The sequence below is a fragment of the Dendroctonus ponderosae genome, unplaced genomic scaffold (assembly GCF_020466585.1).
Source record: "Dendroctonus ponderosae isolate FM_Combo_2020 unplaced genomic scaffold, Dpon_F_20191213v2 Dpon_F_20191213_1, whole genome shotgun sequence".
In the NCBI taxonomy this organism is placed as follows: domain Eukaryota; kingdom Metazoa; phylum Arthropoda; class Insecta; order Coleoptera; family Curculionidae; genus Dendroctonus; species Dendroctonus ponderosae.
Window position 1 is genome coordinate 37,176,394 of NW_026017110.1, and position 21,041 is coordinate 37,197,434.

At 34.0% G+C, this 21,041-nt stretch overlaps 1 long non-coding RNA gene across 1 annotated transcript in view; it reads left to right on the forward strand.

Annotated features, from left to right (window-relative positions):
• The window catches only part of LOC125503975, a 12,557-nt gene extending 7,565 nt beyond the window's left edge, over positions 1–4,992 (forward strand). Inside the window, exons 2-3 of the long non-coding RNA XR_007281209.1 lie at positions 3,786–3,921; positions 4,776–4,992. This is a non-coding gene — a long non-coding RNA (uncharacterized LOC125503975). The remainder of the gene's footprint in view (positions 1–3,785; positions 3,922–4,775) is intronic.
• Positions 4,993–21,041: the final 16,049 nt, after the last annotated feature.

Here is a 21,041-nt window from a genome sequence, read left to right on the forward strand (position 1 = left end):
GTTTGATAACATTAATATTTACAGAAATACTCGAACAATTAGTCACATTAATTTCTTCCAGCCTCTTGATCACTGCTGCGCCACCGTTACAAATGCTATCAATATTTGCAACAATGGATTGCCGCTTGTGGAAGTGAACACATAGATGATGAAAAAGTTTGTTGGTTTTTGTTTTGTTTCGAGTCTTCAATATATAATTCTGCAACGGTGAATACTTTCCATCCTCTATGTCTTGTGATTGTTTTAAGATTTGCACACGCGAAGAAAAGCGCATACAGTGTCCAGTGTTAAGGAGTCCTGCAGTTTAAACAAATTAGAGATGCATTTCATCAAAAGTGTTGAGTCCGACTAGGTTTTTGGTACATTTCTTAGAGTGTTTAACGAAGAGCCAACCATATTGGACGCTTTCGGACGACGAGCCGTGTACGTTTTGTAATATTGCGCGCAACGATATCTAAATACGGTAAAACTTGTTGGAACTTTTGGTTAGATTGCTCCAGTGTCTCCTATGTCTACTGTTAATTCACAAAGCTCCTCCTTTCTTCAGGCTCAAAATATTATAACCCACTCCTTGTCGTTTCAAAAAGCAATTAGTTCAAAAAATGTTCTAGTATCCTCATTGATCTTGATAAGTACCAAGTAACATGTAAAGTTGCTTTTATCATAGAGCAATGAGACCAAAAAGACGGGAGTTTCCAGACCTGGGAACGTTCCTCAAAATGGGCAATTAAAACATTGTCTGTATAGTACATACTTTCCTGACTGTGTTTCAATTCCAAATCAAAATCAATTCCTGGGCTTCAGTCATTTATTGTCTATTTATCAATTAAAATACGTTTCGGTGTTTTTCACCATCATCAGTTTCTATGTGTAGCGTTGTTGCTACTTTAAGCCTTGGCATATATTTTCATATATTTTCATATATTTTCATATATGCCAAGGCTTAAAGTAGCAACAACGCAACACATAGAAACTGATGATGGTAGAAAACACCGAAACGTATTTTAATTGATAAATAGACAATAAATGACTGAAGCCCAGGAATTGATTTTGATTGTCTGTATAGTTTCCACAAGCGTATTTTATTTCCCACCACTGCAAAACCTTTTTATATGCTTTTTGTACTGCGCCCGGGACTTCTTGGGCAGTAGGTCCAACGTGACCCTTGCAATCAATTTGTTCCATTACACTTTTGTAGTAAAATAACAAATTTTAAATTTAATTCCTGCAAAAGACGAATACACACGGAAATATTATGACTAGTCCTGATTAAAAAGCACTAAATTCATCGAAAAAAGTGCTTAAAAAGTAAGCTGATTTATCACAAAAATATACGCATAATAATATATAAAAAAATAATATGAAAAAAAGCATTAAAAATGCACAACATTCTTTCAGTGGGATAAAAACATAGTTTTTTGAAATGTTTTAAATTTAATTTAATGTAATGAAATAAACAAGTTTCTTTAATAGGTTTATTTTATTTGCTTTAAAAAACTTGAACAGCTTTTGCCTGAAACTAAAATTTATTCTAAATAAAACCCAGAAAAAAATAAGTGAAATTACAATTATTTCAACCACGAAATTACTAAATATTCATTTAAGTAAATGTTCCACTATAAAATTTTTCCGACTCACTCACTTAAAATATTTTTATACGTTGAAAAACTTCTCTCCACGTCTACACTTGTTATAGGTGTATATCTAAATTTTGATACCATTGCCAGATCCGTAATTGGGTTTTGTAAAATTACTAAATTTAAAAGCAAAAATCTATCTTTCAACTTATAAAATTCGATGAAAGATTTTATGGTTTCACTTACCAACTTTAAATTACTTTTAATAAAAGCAAGATTATTGGTCAGTTACCAGTTTTGTATAACGGCATGACAATATTTTATGGTTGTACTACAGTGTCTAAAAAGTCTAACACAAGGTTTTTGCAATCTTGATGTTCGGCGTCGTATAAAGCAGCCTTCAACCAAGTTTCCCAACGAGTTAGAACTGGCGCAGGTGATAATAGAATATTGAGCAATCTCTCTCTGAACAACTGCACAAAGGCGCTTTAATGAATAAACGCTTGCTATTTTTATTAAGTCATTGACAAGAGGACGTGGAAGCCAAAAGGTTTCTGCAACCCGATTAAGTCTGGCGCTAAACACGTGCAATGTATTAAGTTTGTATAGAAAACTTTAAGGTGGGATGGAGTTTTAACCATATAAGGCGCAGCATCGGAAATCATTAACAACACTTTCATATGGCGCAGGTTCAAGAAGGTAAAAGTTTGTTAAGGTGACATTTATAAATATAGAAACCGTCGTTGTTATTTGTTGCTTCCAGTTCTTTCGAACAAATTAAATAACTTTAATTGTGTCCGAACGTCCTCATTAAGCACGCCAATAATTAGATTAGTAACATATCTGCCTGCCACAAGCGTCTGCAGTTTCATCTACTGAAAACAAATGCTATATTTGCCTACTAGTTTCTTTATTTTCTGTATAGAATCTTTGAATACTGCGGTGACAATTATTTCGAAGCGTGCTTTCATCTGGTACATTTCGGTTGCAAATATACATATTTCCAAAAATATACCGCATGTCAGATTGTACTAATGCTTTGCATAAGTCGAAATTAAATTGTTGTACGTTATAGCCAGAACTTGACTGTAGAAATTCTGCTATTGCTTGTTGTTTAGGTATATTTTAAAACCTTTTCAGGGATTGTTGATTGTTGTTGAAGTTGCCCATACCTATTTATAGCTTATTTCACAATCACAATAAAGGAAGCTGTTAAGGATTTAGGGATCTTTACAAGTAACTAAATTCTTCAGGAGTACATTTTTCAGCTATACACGTACATAAGAATTCTAAAATGACAAGACCAAGACTTGTTTAATTAATAATATCTACACGAACACGTGCCTGTCGAAGTCACGGCCAATAAAGTCTGAATGAATGAAATCGTAAAATTTGCTCAAGAACTGCTCAGCATAACACTTTAAATTTATGTTTGGTTGTACCATAAACACGAGTAGCTTCACGGAATTCACTCTATACTACTTAATTTTAGTTAAGTAAAGGTACTTGAAGTGAACTCGTTCTTCATATCAGGCAGGTATTTGCTCGTATCAAAAATATTTTGCATAACATCTAAATAAAGACACTGCAATAGTGTGTCCTGTTCTGTGTATGTTCTCGAACACTGCCCGTTTTTCAAATTAACAATCTCAAACAGGAATAAGCTAAATTACATTTCACGATTTTAGCTCAAACTACTTATAGAGATCCATTAACATGATTTTAGAAATTATTTTTTAACTGCTTGGAAGTCGAGTGTTTATCCAGATGTTGAGGTGTTATGTTTAAAATTGAATGAAATGGACTCAAGGTTTCAGTGAGCAGCCTAGATTTTCAATTTTCATAGGTTTATGATAAATTATCATTTTAGAACGATAATCGTTTTTTAGACTTTTCAGAACTATTCTATTGTGTGCAAGATTTTTATGAAAAATTGTAGTAAACATTTTTGCTTAGTATACGAATGATTTTCCATATCAGTTCTGTCTAGGACGTTGCTGAATTGATAATATTTACATTTTTGTGCATAAGTTTGGTTTCGTTCTTGAACATATTGTGTGGGATTGTACAGGCGTTTAACAAATGATGTCATAAACCATAAAACTCTGAGTAACATAAGACATTCGTTTGTTTTGCGCTGCTGTAAACCGTCTTAAAATAGATTGCCAATACGAAAAGAGCTTTCACTAATATGAGTTTCGTTTTCAGGAAAAATTGGTATATGTTCTACATGCTATTTCCGTATAAACAAAACATGTGTTCCCGTTTTTAGGTCGCTTTTTCGATTCTTGAATGGTCTCAACAAATCATACGATTCTAACTCAGTATTAGAACTCAAATCCCAGTAAGTAATAGATACATTAATACCAATACGAAAATATATTTGCAACTTCACTTATTTACATTAGTAAATGTTATATGTCTGTTAAGTATAAAACTGTACCCTCTACAGAATGCCACTCAGAGAATAAACATAAATAATATAAAACTGGAAAAATAATAATCAAATAATTTTTTAGATTGAATTTTGTTTCGTCTGAGGGTTTTTTAAGTTTGAAAATCAGTGCACTTAGTTTTTTGGCGCGCTAAATTCAAAAATCGCAATGTTGTTATGGCTCATACACCTACGGGCAAAAGGTAATTCAACAATGGAATTTATTTTAGGTGTTATTTTTTAGCTCAAAACTGTTTCTTGCTAATTTAAAGATATGCATTTTAATGTAGAAATTTACATTTCATTCACTTGAATATCTGCAGCATTTTCGTTTTTATTTTTTCTTAAAAATGGGCCTCAGTTTTAGTAAAATATTTATTATCCGCATGCTTTTTATTTTCCACTCGAGCAATATTTTATTAAAAAAATTAACTAGCAAATCGTTTTATGTTCTGGGTTGTGCGCCTTTAATTATGGGCCACTCTGATATATTTTGCGAATTCCTGCGTTACACAAGACTCCTCTATGTAAACCTAAAAAACTGTTGAAAAAAAAGTTGACACGACCCCCCCCTAGATCGTTTATTTAAAAAAAAAAGTGAAAGTGACCAACAGAAAAGTTGTTTATTTTTGCTCAGAGATTTTTAAAATCTGAATTTAAAATAAAAATATAAAACACGAAAATGTCAAAAATTGTTCGAATATGAATTGATTTGAATAAATTTGTTGAAAAACGAAATATTTTTGAGTCACTTTGTTTCGCAGGCGACTCCGCATTTGTAGCAGATTATTGAAATTGTGAACTAAGAAATTAAAGTCACCGAGAAGTCTAGGCCACAAATTGAAAATATAAACCGTTGAAATAGAACGTCAAATTGAAGCTCATATGTATTTTAGGAAATAGAGAAGAATGGAAGGCGTTAGGTGAGGTCTAACAGTGAATTAATAAATAATAATAAATGAACAGATAAAAACTTTAAAATGTAAAGTTTTTTTTTGAAGCGATTGATCAAATTGAGGGGTATCTGGCAAAAACCGAAAGTAAAACTTTCAGGAAACAGAGAAGATCTTTTATTTTAAAACTGTTAGTTATACCAATGTCTTTGGTTTATAAATGGGTTCCTAGTGAATATTTACATTCACTTTTACCAAAGTAAAACCACATTTTTCACAAAAAGTGAACATATTTTGGACTTCTTGTCCTTGCCTGATCTGGAGTTTCTTGTGGTAATTTTAGGTAATTTGTTCAGACATAAAAAGTAATCAAGTTGTTAGCCAATTTTGTATTTATAAAAAAAAGTTCCATTATGACATACATGATGTGACATGATATAACAAATACATTAGTCGTCATCAGGACTTCTTATTCATCTCATCGCAGCCTTCCGTATTATCCTCTTCGTCGATTTCAATCTCAAGTCTGTCATCCGCAGTAGTTTTTCCACCATTATTTGTCCCCAAAAACTTTCGCTGTCCGGGTTTTACCAAAAATTCCATTAGATTCTTAAGGGCTTTTGCTTTCAGTGGATGCAGGCCTGGTTTTCATTCACATAGTTAGTTAAGAGAGTGTTTGAAGATTGATGAAGCTCTTCCCTCTTATGTTGTGATACGTCCATGCCCATTCGTATGATTATTTTATTTTTATACAGTGTTCCCATTTTTCAATCCCGATAAGTTTACTTTTATTGACTTTTAGAGGAAGTTTTTCAGGTTTTAAAAATGAAAGCTGGTGAACTGCATTTTTTCATATTTTTAAAGTTTGCATAGTGCTTGGGCTAAGACTAAGCTGCGGCTGAAAGGTATGATAGCATCTCCCCGAATTGTGAATATTACTAAGTTAACAATTTTGATTTATTTTATTGACTGCATGTAATTGTTATTATATTCTTATCTTTTCGGGGTCTCAGTCAACGTGTGAAGTAAAAAGAATATCGTTTATTTCATTACGTTTCGGCGAGACAACAGCGCCATCATTAGATTTAAAATTTTAAAATTTACACAAACTCATATTGGTAAACATTAATGCTTCCTCCTCAAAATTAAAATCTCTCCTCCTCACCTGAATGAATTTTGGTACAAGTTTCAAGTTTTTGCATCTAGTTAAAAAACATTTTCGGTTCTTCTCTCTCGCTAGCTTAGCCCTCAGCTTTACGTACTCCTTCATTATGATGCGTTCCATTCGTGCGAATGCTGGGAATTGATAGCATTGTTGGACAAAAATGCAGAAATAAACAATATTCAAAATTTTTAATTCACACTTTGCCTGAGACCCAGGAAAGTTAAGAATATAATAATAAGTTAATTATAATGTGAAATAAATTTGTATTGATCTTTGTTAAGGTACTCACCTTTTTAGAGCACAAATTGCCTCCAAGAATAGAATAAAATACTTTTTGCGAGAAAAATACAAACGTTGTTTGATGAAAACCTTAAAATGTAAATTTGTTTCTTGTAAACGCTAACCGTCTACGAACGTTTTTAATTGCGCTCGATTATTTTCGGACAAATATAATTTAATCATTTTAAACTCGTAACATTTTGCATGCGTTGTTGAGTACTCGCAAATCCACGACTTGTGTTTGTTATCTATTACTGTCGCAAAATCGAAGTTCAATTAAAATTGCAATTTCAGTTGCAATATTTTGAAATATTCACTAATTTGTGGTTTTGTTCTAACTTAGTTGAAGGGATGTTTTAACTGTCCAACATTGCAAATTTTTTGTTGATAACGCAGGGTCTTATGATTATTTTTTTGAAAAAGTGTTAACGTTTGTGCTTGCTTAAACTTCATTGATGTTCATCCACTTGGAGTCTGCAGTTCAACTGAAATTTCAAACAATCCAATTTGACAAAATAATTCTGTTCATTTAATTTTAATAAGAGTTTAATACTTTTCTGCCAAATGATTGATCCATTTTTGCATTGCCCTTGCCAATAACTAAATCGATTAGTTACTTTGTAAAACTCGTTTTTCCTTGCTTCCAAGAAAATTTTAAACTCTTAACAAAAGTAAGCAAAATTGAGGACATTGGAGCAGAGGATTTACTCGTTCAATTTTAAGTACGAGTAAGCAGTTATTTCCTGGAATTAATTTGCAATACCTTGTTTTCGTTGTTTATTATTGGCGCGAGTTGTTCCTTTAATAAAAGCAATATAAATCAAAGAAAAAAGGGCTAGAAAAACCCTTATTAGACGTGTATGTTATTACTTATTTTCAATAAATTTTAAGTTAATTGCAATGCAACACATTTTCTAAATGAAATGAACAAGAGCATTTTAAAAAATGAAGAAAAAAATTAAAAGATCTAGATCAAAATTTCTTAAACAGGTCCTTTGGCCTCCTTTGAGAGCTCACACTCTCCCATTATATCAACTGAAACCATAAATGTCCTGCTACTCTTGGTATCATAAAAATCCTGGACATAACTAAAACATGCAAGATATATTCTTTTATCTAAGAGTTCTGTCCACATTTTCCTGTATTTCATTTAAAACTCGAATATTATATTATATTTTATTCATTTCCTATTTAATATTTACTGCTACTTCTTCTTATTATAGGCATGAGCATGTTCTTCTACACACGCTTCACGTCTCAGTGAAGGTCTTTCCACCTCTTCGGCGGTCTGTCCTTCGGTCTTTTGGCTGCTGGCCTTCCATCCCGGGCTAATTCAATTAGTCTTTCGCCTTGGCTCTATCCACATGTTCGTTCCAGTACCAACCGCGATCTGTCCTCCATTTGACGATATCTTGGATCTCCCACCCCTCTCTGATGTATTTGCTCCTTACTTTGTCCCATAGAATCAGGCCCAGTATAGAGCTCATCGTCTTCGTTTCGGTTGATATTAATAGCTTATCTGTTTTTGTTGTGTCAGCAACGTAAGTGATAATAGATCTTTACCTTTGACTTCCGTGCTCATGCACGTGCTCCTCCAGTGCAATGCCTTTAAAATATTCTGATATCCTGGGTTCTCTGATTCAGATCTTGGTTCTTCAGTTGATTATACAGGTTGTTCAATCATCCTATTTGAGCTCAAGTTTGCAGCGAGTTGGTTCTTTTGAAATGGCAAGTAATTCCAATCGAATCGAATCGAAGTCTTCCGGAATTGGTGGATTAGTTTCTGTAGATTGCCTTCAGATTCAGTGACAAGGACGACGTTAACAGCGTAACAAACAATATTAAAATCTGTTTCTCCTAGATTACAGCCATAATGTTCCTAGGTTCTGATTCCATTAATGTGTGATATTAATTCATTCATGATCAAATTAAAGAGAACAGGACTTAAAATTATCTAAAGACAATCGCCCTGTATTACATCAGATCATGTTCTTATATGTAGGTTCGCTAAGACCGTTTGGTCATTTGTCATACCTTTGGTTTTGGTGTTCAAATTTATACGTCTAATTAGTGCTATAAGGTATATGGTGAAGCTTATTGTTCTTAGGATAGTTACATGATTATATATTCTAGACGCACACTGACAAAGCACGTAAATACGGAATTAAAATATTCCATGGATCTTTTCAATGACCTTGCGGACAATGAACAGAACACTGTTGATCAGTTTCTTCTGAATCTATCTTGTTTTTTCACTGGCTGCAACAAACTGTTCTAACTTATTCAATAAGATCTTTGTTAGGCATTTTAGACGTGCACAAAGTAAGATTATTCTTTTATAGCTGGTTATAGTTATATATCTATAGGTTATTAGCTGGGTCAATTTTCTTACTTCTCTTACTTGGGCTAATCTGGGATTGTGGCACTGGTCTTTCGTTTCCGCGTGATTTAACTCTTGTTCTTATTCCTCTTTATATAGGCGCGTCGCCTGTTTGGTTCCGGTTTCTTTGAAGCAGTTCTTGCGAGGTTGATTGTCAACTGTCTTGCCATCGTTTTGGTGATCTACAGGTTTTCCATGTGGTGTGTTGTTTCGTACTATCTTGGCTATTCTGTCGGGACTCATTCGGTTGACATGCTGGTTTCATTCTATTCTTCTCCTGATAAGGATGATACATCTGACCACGTCGTCGGTTTGGCATCTTTGTCTTATGTCTGTATTTCTTTGCTTATCGTTTAGTGTGTCCTGTTATTGCTCTTAGGGTCTTCACCTCAGTTGTTCCTAAGATCTTTTTTTTTGTTACTGAAGTTTCAGCTATTGTTTCCGCACCATATGTCATCACCGCCCGTACACATACTTTGTATGTTTTCGATTTTCAGGATTCGAGTCTGTCGGAGTATTATTTTTTCTCATTTTGTGAGCACTGGTTAATAGTACCATCTGTATTTAAGGAGTCAGAGTAAATAAATGATTCCCGAAACTTTTATATTTTTAAGAAACAGTACTGCTGATATTACTTCGGTCCATCGGATTCTAAGGTGTCCTCACCATCAAATTTAAACAGAAAAGTCAGCGTTGTACAAGTTCATGCTTCGTACTTAACAGTTTCCAATTTTTTTGCTGTGAGTCATCAGTAGCTTTGCATATTTTTGGTGAATTCCTTCCAATGATCCTCCTTGATCTCTCGAATTCTTTTGTTTGTTTCTTTCAGTAAAATATACCTCTCGATTTTCATTCTATCCGAAGCTCCTCCATTTCAGAAACACTTTTTTTTTCTGCAAGAATTTTGACTTTAGGGGTACACCAGGGTGCTTCCTGCAAGTGGTTCCTAATGCTTTTTATGCTGCTATTAGATGTTTTGATTCAATTTCTTCCATGTGTCATCTACACTGTCGTCTATGTTGTTGAGGTCATGATTTATTCATATAAATATTTAGTGCTTCCATGTTCTAGGGATTCAATATTAAATTTCATTACATACTTAACTATCGGTTTCTTTAATAATAAGTGATTTTCGAGATCACGAGTCAATGATCTCTCCTACGTATCTATATCTGGGGCCAGAAGTGACCGCAGGTCTAGTAGGTATTTGATTCGAACGGAAATCGCGATTTGCTATGATATAGTGAACTAACTTCTGACCTCTACAATTGTTCCAAGTATGTTTATGCTTGGATTTATGAGGGAAGATGTTATTAATCCTAAGCTTGATTTGCACACACTATTCTACTTATAATAATATTGGTAATAAGAATACTTTTTGCTTAGTTATATGTTGCACCGACAAACTAATTTTCTAATTAATTAGGGCATCTTTGTAGTGCAGAGATAAAGTGGTATAAAGTTAAACAATAAAGTTACATACTTGTCACACGTATTTCGCGATGACTTTTATCAAATTATGGCTTCCTGCGGATGACAAACTTGCCCATTTCAGATAACCTCTGAGCGTTTTCCTGTGTGTCCTCGAACAGATAACTTTTAAAACACAGATTTGAACTGTATATTTAGCTGTTATTCTTATTTGTCGCTTGAATAATTTATTTTTGTTAAATATGGGGAACAGATAGGATTCGATAATACCACAAAAGCTTCAATAAAATGGTCCCTTTGCATGAAATTAGTTTTTGATTAAAAATATACTAGAATACAAGTTTTTTTGCATATAAATACACGACAAGAAAAATAAATCCTGAAAAAAAAAGTATTTTTGTGGACTGACGTCACAAGACACGCCACCCTTCACGTAGTCCGTGTATTCGTTTAAACCGTACATTTACCTTGTGTTTTGTTTTATGTTGTTGTTTCATTAGTGTATTGTAACGGAAATAGCCTGGGGTACTCACGTTGGAATAAGGGGATTGAAATTTATGGTATTTCAGTATATGGGAGCCCCCTTTGCGCCCCATTTACTGTCAAATATGACATTGACAAGCGGGAAGTTTCGCACCTGTTCTGGAGATTTCGAGAACCATCTGGGTTACCTGGGGGACTATATAAGCGGCGACGAGAACCGTGGGGAGTCAGTGAAGTGACAGCAGTGACTGAGTGCAGAAGATGTTACACCCCGCGAGTTGGAAGACCGAGTTTTCCGTTTGTTATTGTTATTGTTTGTGAAGTTGACGTTAATATAGAAGTTAGTTTGTTCCTGTTCCGTATTTAAAGTGATGCTGAGTTGAATAAAAGTTGGAAGCTGAAGAAAGAGTTTGATACCCGGCCATCCACGGTACAGTATGTTTGTTGTGTTGTTCTTATCCAACCATCCACTGTTTCCGACCATAACAGTATCAGATGTATACGACCACCAAAGCCAGGTGAAACAAAGGTAACTATACCGTCTGGTGTAGAAGATATCAGATAATTTATTGTATTTCATTTTTTATAATTAGACCACGTTAAGGCTTGTTTGATTGGATTTTCTGGATTTGGATTTCAATTTCTAAGCAATAGCATAAACGTTGCTAAAACGTGTTCTAAAGGGTATCGGAAAACCTTTTTGACTTATCAGTTGGCATCCACATTACCAATCCAAGAAACAAGTAAACGCCGGCGCAACGTGTACTAAATGCGAGCCCAATATTTACCAAAGTCGTGTCTAGTTACGTCAGCCGTCCGGTAAGTGCTGCCGCGCAGTTTTGGTGCGCTAAATAGAAATTCAAATCTAAATTGCTTATAACTTGTAAGAAAATTTAAATAAAAATAAAATTGTGAAACAGTTATTTGACCATAAATGCATAGAATAAATAAATAAAAAAACTGCAAAGGGCCTATTAAGATTAGAAAGAATCTGCCGATACGCGTATTTTCATGGAAATATAGTAGCAAACATTGTCAGTTTCATTGCACGTCCAAAGATGTTTGTGTTAGTAATAACTCATTTGCCTTTAAGATTTCTGTAATTGGTAAGCCTTCTTTTGGAAAAGCTTTCTCTGTTCCAGTTTAGCGTTGATGTATGTATGTTATGCATATATCTGCTCGAATCAATCTGTGGTCACACATCATATGCAGAGATCATATGCATCAGTTTAGTTTAAACATGTGGGAAGGACTTATCTGCCAGGCAAAAATTATACGTTTCCTCTACAGAATGACCTAACTCACATCAAAATATAGGTTTATTTGTTTTATGCATTACTGTTCATCAGTCACTATTAACTTCTCTCATGTTTCAGTCCAATAGTTATAAAACAACATATGAACAATAGTTCTGAGTGTTGTTGTGATGTTTCAATAAATGCTCGCAATATCTCCTCACAATTTTCTGATCTGTTTCTTCTCGAATTGTCTCGAAACAATATTTATTTTCTTAACGTTTTATAGGATCCAATTATAAGTTTATCCAACTGTGAGAAATTTGACTTTCCTGTTCTTCTGTTAGTTTCTACCCGTTTCGAATATTGGCTACCAACATACAGGGTGATTCAAAATTGGCGTCGTTCCTTTTAAGGGGTGATAGAGGCTCCCATAATATAAAAATTAATTATTCATAAAAAGTAATGTTCTGTTCTGTTTTGTGTAGCTTTGTACGAGGTTTCTAAAAATGAATTCAACTCAAATGAGTAAAGTAGCTTTGTTTCAAATATCTAAGCAAAATTGGTCTCATTAGAAAAGTACATTAAATATGCCTTTACATGGATTTACTTAAAATCAGCTCTTATATTTTTAAATATTTTTATTTCATAGTTCATACGTGCTTAATCTGCAAGGGTTTATGAAAAAACTGAAAGTCTTTGCAGAAAGAGAAGAAAAACTGCAGTTTTAATTACCAACAATAACAATGTGATAAATACAAATTTAGATAAATTTCGAAAAAAAAAATATCAAATTACAATTGCATATTTGAACGTACTGACTGTCATTCTGACTAATTTTTCATATGAAAAGTTTCTCAAAAGCAGAATTCATATGATTTCTATTTCAGACCATCTAGAACTTTTTATGAAAAATATCTTTTTGCTAAATAACAAGGAAACATTTTTCTATACGGGTACAACTTAAGTAGACATACTGTGTAATCCGAGTATACAGGGTTAGCCAGTTTATAGTAGGAGGAATTTAACGGTCGATAGAAAATCGAATTCTAAGATGAAAATATAATCTATCTATGTATCGATTTATAATTTGCTTCGGGATTCGGTCTTCTTGCATTCTTTGTATATGACCATACCATATTAGTTGTTTGTTTTGCGTTATTCCCATCATTTCTCTCACTGCCTCGTTTGTTATGGGTTCTCTTCTCCACATTTCTGCCGCTCGACGCCAAAAATCCATTTCGGTTGTTCTCAGGCATTTTTCATCGTTTCTTTCAACGGCCACACCTCGAATCCGAAGGTGGTTATGATTTTTGCAGTCGCATTATATATGATCTTTTTGTTTTCTTCGGTGAGGCTTCTGTCCCAAAGTAGTGCACTTAAAAGAGAGATCGCCTTTCTACTTTGGCATATTCAGTGTTTTATTTCGGCATCGACAAGTCCGACGTCCATGATTTTAACTCCCAGGTATCGATATTCTGTTGTTTGTTTGATGGTAACTCCGCCTTCTAGATCAAAATCTGTTGGTTTTTATCTTCATTATAGGTTGTTTGTAGAAACTCTTGATGACTTCAATTAGCTCTACATTTATGTTCGTTTTCTGTAATTTTTCCCAAAGTTTGTTAATTGAAGATTATCGTAAGCTTTTTTCAGGTCCACAAATAAGAGATGGATTGCGTGCCATCTTTTTTTCTATAACTTGCATTAGAGTGAATATATGGTCCGCACGAAATACGGCTTGTTCTTATGCTTCTATTTCTTTGTATTCATTTTCTATCCTATTTTTCTATAGTTTCTATTTCGATAGTTCTCGCATCTAAACTTATCCCCTTTTTGTATATTGGGCTAATCTGTGATATGTTCCATTCTTTTGGAATTTCCGATATATCTATACATTTTTGGATTAGTATTGTCAAATTTCTATATAACCCCTCTGTCGTATTTGAGGAGCTCGCCCGGAATATTTCCCGGTCCCGGAGACTTTACATTTTTCAACTCTTTGCACACTTTTCTTACTCCTATTGTTATTCTGAATGGTGAGCCGGTGGCGTTAATATTGTCTGCGTTATTCGATTCCTTTATATCTTTTAATTCCTGTCCATTTTTCGTGACTAGCTCTCGAAAATACTGTTCCCATTGTTGTGGTTTAATTGGTTATATGATTTCTCTGGTTTTGTCCTTTCTGAGGCTTTTCATTATTTTCCAATTTTCTGAGCTTCTGTTTCCTCCTATGTAAGTGTTTATTCTTTGGCACCTCTTTTCCCAAGCATCGTTTTTCTTTTCGCAGATTCTCCCTTTCACCAGTGCTTGTATCTTTTTATATTCTGACATATCTTATGGTTTTTTTGAGTTTAGGTATTTTTGATAATTTTGTCGTCATCGCACCAATACGGTTTGTTCTGATTGCTCTTTTTGTAGCTTTCTAATGCTTCGTATGCTGCTTCTTAAATGTATGCTATGTATATGATATCTTTGTAGTAGCTGTTAATATTAGTGATGTGGGGGTTTTGTCTAATCTCTTTAGGTAGGTATAACATTTTTACGCTGTTGTTTCGAGGCTTTTAAGATTGAATCGTCGCTCGCCATTTTCTTCCCTATTACTCTCTTCGGGTGTTTATATTTCGTTTTTGATTACCTGGAATCTTATGTTTGATCTTAGTAAGAAAAGTAGTCGCCTCTGTACTCTTACATCATCTATCTTCAACTTTGTTTGCTGTTTCACTATTACATAGTATATTATGGATTTTACGTTTCTAGGCATTTTGAATACACATGCACCTGCTTGTGACTCTCCATGTGTGGAAAGAAGCTATTTAACATTTTTAGATCGTTCTGACTACGTTATATGTTTCTTTTCTTCCCTATTCAGCTATTAATATTTTCAAGAATTATCAGTTCTTTAGAATTGCCAGTTTTTGTGATTTTATCATTAAATTGTTCGAAAAAGCTATCTTTTAGTTGTACTAAGGTGTCATCGTTTACTGCGTAAACGGTAACACAGGATACAGAATTACTATTCTGTATTCTTTATTGCATATGCACCATTATCATTTGTTCGTGATGTACAATATAAATTTTCAATGATTAGATGTAATATTGATATAAGTCCTAGAATATAGAATTTCTATTACAGTATCTTAAGATTTGCCCTAATAAAAAAAACATAAAATAAAACTTTGCCATTCTGCATCTCAAAAAGGAAGATGTTTGTATGATATCTTCATCTTAAAATTGAATTTTCTATCGACCGTAAAAGTCCTGCTACTATAAACTGACTCATCCTGTATTTAAGAAATTACCGGGAAAATATACATCCGTGTCTTATGCCCGGTTTCTCAACATTTGCCCTTATTGGTTCCATAACTATGTAGTGGATAAAGTTATAAGACCGATAAGATTTTATGGGTTTCCGAACGGTGACAGAGAAAGTTATATCGAGCTCATAACAATCCGTTGGATAAGTACCTTTTTAATTCGACCGACAGAGGGAACTGCTTGATAGGGTATGTTCCATTTTTCACTGGTAGTACGGACGGTGCAAAATACCGGTAAAAAAGAAGCGGATAGTAAAGAACTTTCACTTTTGGGCATCGCAAGCTAGATGACGCCACAAAAAAAAAACGCATTTTGATCGGTCGGTAAACATATGGTTTGCAAGATGTTTCAAAAAACCGCCACAGATTTGAAGTAAAAGTTCTCGGGTTTTTATCTGAATTCAGTATATACACAGTATATGTATAGTATAGTATATACACAGTACAGTATATGTTTTAAGGTAGTCCCCAATGAGGTCCACTGAAACAGTGTTTCGTTAAACGAAACCTGTCGCGAAATTCAGAATCTCCATATTTGTTCGTTTGATCCCCTCGTTCAGGATACCGTCTTGGCCGTTCAATATAACTTAGAAGTTCGATAATTTCATCATCAGAAGATGAACTCGAATTATCCATTTCAAATAATTATAATACATTTTTATACGTTAAACGAAACAAAACTGTTATGCAATGCTGTTATGTAATAAGAATAGGTTATGTTAGGTTAGAATCGCTCTGTTGTAAAAATCAAAACAAACCCTACACGCTTGCGTCAGACGTTATGAAGCCGATATCCATCCATCTTCGAGTAGATATCTATTCGATAACTTATGGAACCAATAAGCTTTAAACAGACGTTGAGAAACCCAACAGACGTGATTTTCGTAGTTTATGAGACTCATAAGCTTATGTAACCGATATGTTGGAGTTCGGAAACCGGGCATTAATCCTAAGGATGTTTATTTTCTTGGTTTTATCTCCTCGTGTTCTTAGACATAATGGTTCGCGAATAACTTTACTCGACATTCCAATATTCTTCCAGATTCGTTTCATTTTATAATGTTCGGCTTTGTCAAATACTTTCATGAAGTGGTAGAACGAGACCAAAAAGCTTGTCATGAAGCATTTTAGATTCTTGTGTATCCGCCGCTTCTCTAAAGTTAAATTACATTGCTCATACTTGTTTTTTTCCAATTTTAATAATTATGGATAATTATTTATCTTATGATTCTGTTAATCCCGTAATTTTTTACCTTTTATTTTTTACGCAGTAGAATACGTTTGAACTTTAGCCACTTCTGAGGCATATTTCCTAAGTTGCTTATTTAATGCTCTCCATCTTCTTTAATTAATATAATTGCAGCTTTCTTCTTTTCCACCAATATTTGTAGTCCGTTTCCTCAGTTATTTTAGATAGTTCTGATCGGTGATCAACTGTTATATCTCTTCCAAGTGCTCTCAGCTTCGTTTGCCTTAATAATTGAAGCAACGAGTGGATGAAGTTATAATTAAATTTTTTGTTACATATGCTTTTGGTTTGTCTGCATGCAATGCAATGCATCTATCTATTAAATAATTCACCAGACAAGATAGTAGCAGTCAACATATGCCTGATTAGTGAAATAATGCTAGATGATCAAAGAAATTATTTCAATAAGAAGAAAAGATCACTCTTTAGAACTCTATTTTTATAAAATACTACCTTCCATCACTATTGCCTTCAATTGTTTCCCAATACTCCCAACCAATTTGTTCACTGCCTCTTCTCTAACACCCCTTTTTTGCCTGTCATTCCCCCAGCTCTTTCGCGTCTATTTCAGTCTACTTTTTGGCAATTTCTATTTCTATTCTCTGATTAGTTTTAATTGGGTATTCATTATATGTATTTGCTTATATTTTAATTTTTACATTTTTTCATCTCATTAAATTCATACTGCTTTAATTTTTATCCAATTCTTGCAGCAATTTAATTCTTGATATCCGGGACCGTCTTACTGCTTTGCATTTGTAACTTGTACTTCCCCCTCAATGAGTTTGCTAATTTGCAGATGAAGCAATTTTTACTGTTCTTCGTTTCTTTTGTACCTTTTGATGGATGGTGAAAATGAATATTAAAGGAATATTATTTGATTGGATATTTGCACCTGGATACGCCTTTACTGAAGTACAACTGTTTCTGTTACCTTTCTCGATTGTGCCAAATACTACGTGCAAAATATAACTATTTATAGTGTGATTAGTTACTTCATATACCTTCTTTAAAAAATGTATATTGTATTGTAGTTAAAAAAAAGAAAATCTGGGACTGTTATATCTGAGGCTTTTAAAGAATCTACATTCGAAATGCAAATTCATTTTGAATACGTTGTTAATTGTGTGTTGTCGCACTATTAACCACAATTAATAAACCAACCAATCTCCTCAATTTATATTAGTCAATTCCATTATTAGGTCATCTAGAAATCCACATATGTTGCCATCATGAACTGGCCGTTATATCGTTTATTGGTTGGGATGGCAAAACCATTTGAATCTGGATGCACTATTAATGGTGATGATCTAAACAAATGTCGGCCGCTGAATATAAACTTCCGAATTATTTTCTAAACACACATGCTTTCACTTTCCACAGTTCACTGAGTAATCCGACATATTAATCCTACAGGGTGTTGTTGACTTTCCCAGAAAGTTTTATAACTTGATAATATTTAAACAATCTGAAACAATACATCTAGTGCTAGAAACAGTTTTGATAAATATATCTATACATATATCTACTATTTTTATAAAATTTAAACTATTGTATTTTAGAAATTTTGCATGAAAACACCATCATTTTACATAGAAATAAGAAGCCGTTATACACAGTTTTTATTCTCTTCTTAGTATTTTTTATTTACTTTTGCAAACCTCATGTTTTTTGACAAATGTGCAAAATCAAAATGTTCGTTTAACGTTGTTAATACTTTAAATGAATATTTCCTCCATTTTTCTGTTGTGACAGCGTTAAACCCTGTTCTTTTCTTAGTCATTATTTATTTAAGTGATGGGCACTATCGAATGATTTCGACTATCGAATAATTACTAAATGAATGATTGCAACTATCGAATACAAATATTCGAATATCATTCATTGAATAGTGCGCGCTATCTAGTGCAGTGTAGGTCAGTTACAAATTACAAACTTATATTCTTTTGAAAATACAGGTTTCTAGTTAGTATGAACTAATTTAGTGCTGCACTATTCATAAAAAATTAATGTAGCGACATAAAATACATCTTTCAGATTCGAGATTCATGTGTTGGTTGATTGACATTCGTGTACTGGTTGACCCTAAGCCGTTTATTATCACGATGACATGATAACATATATGTAGAATTTTAGTGATCGAAATCCAATTCCCTGCAAATAGTATGGTGTGTGCATTCAAATGCAGCACAAAAATTTAGTCTAAATTAAACAGTACCACAATAATTACTATTATAAATTGTCAAATTTTGCACATTTTAAAACCAGACGACTTAATTTGCTCGCGATCGATTGCAATTAAATCCAAAGACACTGGGTTGAGAGTGATAAAAACTTTGATGTCTGTTTAAAGAGATCTTCGATTTCTAATCTTTAAAATCGCATATTACTTTTTGCGATATTTGGCGTGCCAAAAAAGATATGCGAAAAATGAAATTTGGATTACAGGTAAAGTGCTGTCTAGCGGTAAAGGGGAGAAACATTTTTTTATCAGAAAGTTAAATACTACTTACTTAATTAAGACTTATTACTTAAGATAACACTTTGTCCCAATTTTCAATGCGCGAAGAAATACAATCTCTAATAGAAAAGTGTGTTGAATACAACAAACCACTAGTGTTGATCTTTGTAGACTATGAAAAAGCGTTCGATACTGTAGACCATCTTGAGATGCTCCTAGCCCTAGCAGATTGCCGTATCGACCACCGCTATATAGCACTTATAAAGAACATCTATGCCACTGCCACAGCTCATGTTAGACTTTATACCGCTACTGACAAGTTTAAAAAAGATATGCGAAAAATGAAATTTGGATTACAGGTAAAGTGCTGTCTAGCGGTAAAGGGGAGAAACATTTTTTTATCAGAAAGTTAAATACTACTTACTTAATTAAGACTTATTACTTAAGATAACACTTTGTCCCAATTTTCAATGCGCGAAGAAATACAATCTCTAATAGAAAAGTGTGTTGAATACAACAAACCACTAGTGTTGATCTTTGTAGACTATGAAAAAGCGTTCGATACTGTAGACCATCTTGAGATGCTCCTAGCCCTAGCAGATTGCCGTATCGACCACCGCTATATAGCACTTATAAAGAACATCTATGCCACTGCCACAGCTCATGTTAGACTTTATACCGCTACTGACAAGTTTAATATAAATCGTGGAATTCGACAGGGCGATACTATCTCCCCTAGACTATCTCCCCTAAAAGAATAGATTGGAATGATATGGGTATTAATGTCAACGGTGAAAACCTCAACCACCTCAGGTTTTCCGATGATATAGTTTTAATCCCAGACCGTATTGACAATGCCAGAGCATCTCTTGGAAAACTCCACCAGGCATCCGGACAAGTTGGGCTAAAAATCAACATATCAAAAACTCAATTTATGACTAATCTAGTAGTATCCACCAATATACCCTTAGGTGATAATGAAGTACAACAAGTGACATCATATAAATACTTGGGCCACGTAATCCGAATAGACCGGGATAGTCAGACCTCTGAAATCTTTAGGAGAATAGGTTTGACATGGGCAGCATTTGGCAACATCAGAGAATCATTTAAGTCTGAACTCCCCATATGTTTAAAGTGCAAACTTTTTAACCAATATCTCCTGCCAGTCATGACGTATGGAGCCGAAACCCTAACACTAACTAAGAAATCGATTAATAAAGTAAGAACAACACAAGTAGCAATGGAAAGATCGATGTTGGGGGTATCACTTAGAGAAAGAATACATAACAGAGATATACGGCGCAGGACGGGAGTTACGGATGCAGTAAAGAAAATTTCCTCTTTAAAATGGAACTGGGCAGGTCACGTTGCGAGAACTGATGGACGAGACGATCGTTGGACTAGAAAAATTATCGAATGGAGACCACGATGTGATATCTATGGAAGTAGAGGACGACTCCCGACGAGATGGACGGACGACTTAAGGAGAATCCGAACGAATTGGATGCAGGTCGCGCAGAATAGGCATGAGTGGCACAGTTTGCGGGAGGCCTATGTTCAACAGTGGACGCTATAGTGGGCTTAAATGATGAACACATGATTAATGTATTCTACTATATAAATTTTAAATTTGTTATCCAGTTTGAGAGTTTTATCAACACTTTCATTTTCGTGATTAAAATTTGAATCACTATACAGGGTTGCTCATTAGTGCGTCAAAGTGCGATATCTCAGTAAATATGAACTTTACAAGAAAATGTCGCAGAACTGGTAGAAGGCTCCGAAATTGCAGACAACAAAACATTCAATTGATCGTTGTCGCTTGTTCTTTTAGCCCTTTCACATTTTTTGTAATTGACATTGCCGGTTTCATTAAATCTTTCCTTAAGTTTTTCCAAGCTTCTGACCGACGGTTGTCTCCTATCAGGATATTTTTGCGCATACATTCTTTGCGTTAGCAAACAATTTTGACCAGCAGATCCCATAACAAAGATCATGTCAACTAGTTCCGTTGTTTCGAAATTCATCTGTATTTATTTAACTATAAACGTTCGTATGAATTAAGACTGAAATATGCAAAACGAGTGGGTTTCTACTCACCAAGTGGACAGTAATGTTAATAAAAAATAAGATCAAA